Genomic DNA, 2,794 nt, shown 5'->3' on the forward strand with positions numbered 1-2,794 from the left:
CCAAATCAATCATAGCTTCTGGGTTAATGATGAAACCATGTGATCTTGCCCTGCCACAAAGGCACAACTGTCACACTGAGGTTGGTGGGGTTAAAGCCTGAGGACGCTGTAGTTTCAATCTGTCATGCAAACCTCTATTTGTGTTCTTGAGGCTTTTAGGCAGCTGTTTTTCTTCCTGCAAAGACTACACTGTGCGCATGTGTTTGTCTGCATGAGTGTGTGTCTTACTCAGACTGCTGAGCTGACGGATGATGGCAGAGAGCGTGTTGTTCATCACACACTCCAGCTCGCTGCCAATGCCCTCGGGGAGCTCCCCCCGGCAGAGGTGACGGGGCTCGATGTTCCGCTTGACCAGCGGCATGGTGAGGGCCTCACACCGACACAAACTGCAGGGGAAACAAGGGGACACACACTGTGTTAGACACCGGTGCACTGGTTAGAGAGACTGCCTGTGATGGAGAAACCAGCAGACCAGATGCCGGCTAACTGCGTCCAGTCTGCTGTCCATGAGCAAGACAGGCAACCTCCACCGGCTGTGGACATACACACATCTGCCATAGAGCTGGGAAAAACATTTATCAATATATAACAGAGAATGAGATTGTAGGCTAGATAAAATTGATTGTTTAGTCCAAAACTTGAAGGTATTAAATTTACTATCATTGAAGACTAAGAAAATCTGCAAATATCTACATTTCAGACGCTGGAATGAGAGACGTTTTGGCAATTTCGCTTAAAAATGACTTAAACCTATCAAAAAAGTCCCCAGATAATCTACTCATTGATTAATAATTTCAGCCATAGTTTAAATGTCATCTTTTCCTGGTCTCAAAGCCTGATACAGCTAAATTATCAAATTTTCATCAAACGGTCATCATCATATTGGTCACTCCTAATTTAGATTAAATATTGTATAAAAGCACTAATAAACAAAATCAAAATGTAGTTTGAATCATTATTGATTCCAAGGTACTGAGCTGAAATGTAAAAATGCTTGATTTGCCAGTATCACCCAGCTCGACTTGACAAGTGATGATAGTGAACAAGAAGTTATAAGCCAATGCAATAACCCTGCCATAAATATTACTTCCATGTTTCAGGTCACACCCTGTCTGTAAATTCATTTATAGAGACACCATTTTTGCGGGTGCAGTTTGCGTTGCTGTTATTGTTGTAGTAAGGGACATTATTAGAAGGAGTTTCCATTTTATGTGAAAACAAAGAAAGCAAGGGTGAGCGTTGGCCAGAGAACAGACAGTGATGACCAACAGTGTCCCAAAGCCAGAAGACTTGTGGCGACCAGCACAGAGATTAAAGCATTAGGGAGAGGAAGATACAGGGTGCCAGCTAATCCCAGGCTGGCTTGTGACGGGCCCAGCTGGAATCCTGACACAAACGGAGATTCGTGGATATGGTCAGACAAACACCAAAAATGCAGAAAACAATGCCAAGATCTAATGGGAATTTACATAAATCAATGCACTACTGTTGAACATGAATAAAGATCTCCACATTTGAGACACATTTGAACTGTCTTGGCTTTAATCAGACACTCTAAACTCTCTGTAGTTCAAAGGACTACAGACAATCACTTGAGGCAGGAGAAATCCCAGGGTGCATCAGAGCAGCCATCTTATCGGAGCTTCTTCCTGCTTCCTGTTTTTGCGGCCTTGGCCTGGCTCCTTTTTCCTGGTCCTCCCTGTGTCACATCTCCCCTTCCTGTCCAAACGCTTGGCTCAAGACGCAAGTGGGAGAATAGACGTGGGGACAGATGGAAATGTGCACACAGCCTTTTCAACACAAAAAACTATTTTTAGATTTGCCAATCAAATGATTGATTACAGTTCCAGAGTTTTTACTGTGCAGCTACGCCAAAAATAAAATCCCATCAGAGAAGAACAGGTTGGAGAGACACGGGAGCTCTGGCAGTATCGCAGAAGGCTAATAATAGCTGACAGGTATTTGTTGGACCTTGAGGATATTGATTTATTATAACAAGAAATTTAATTTCAGAATAAGAATCGGATTTATTGCCAAGTTGTTTTTCCACATACAAGGAATTTGTTTTGCTGACCAGGTGCACAAAAACAATATAAATATATAGATATCTAAAAGTTGATGGAAAATAAGTTTTAACAACAACACATATGCCTTCTAAGTGGCTTAAAATATTTATCTTTTATTCTTTGTGAAAAATGATCTCAAGAGACCAAATAAAAAGGTGAGGTCACATCATCAATACAATAAATCACCAACAAAGCAAGTAGCAGTGCAGTGCTATCAGTGTCTCAGCAGGGAACTACTGTAAATACAGATCGTGTCACTGCAGCTGTCCAAGACAGAAAAGAGACACGTCTGTTCACTGAGGCCCGTTCCCACCAGCCGAGTCCTCATTGGGCCCTGTTTTGTCAGCTAGCGACCCCCCTGCAAACCCAAACAGCCTCATGCCAATAAGAGAAAACAAAGGGTGAAATTACACCATGTGCTGCCACAAAGGACACTGAATACAGTCAGTAAGGACTGGTTTGGATCAGAAGAGCTCCCTGTATTTAGCAGTCAGCGTAAACATTTTAGAAACACTGTGCTTCTTGCAGCATGGGATGGAAAGGGGGTGATGCAAATGAGAAGATTGCATGTTTTTGCTTTTGCTGTCTGGCTGGCATGACAATCACATCAATGAGGCGAAATAATGAGCGGCAGGGGAGGTTGGGGGTGGGGGTGGGGGGGCAGAAGGAGGGATGTGCGTCGTCTGCTTGTTGTGAGAGACGGGGGTGAAAGTAGAGGCAAAGACGGG

This window comes from Micropterus dolomieu, linkage group LG01, assembly GCF_021292245.1.
Source record: "Micropterus dolomieu isolate WLL.071019.BEF.003 ecotype Adirondacks linkage group LG01, ASM2129224v1, whole genome shotgun sequence".
NCBI lineage: Eukaryota > Metazoa > Chordata > Actinopteri > Centrarchiformes > Centrarchidae > Micropterus > Micropterus dolomieu.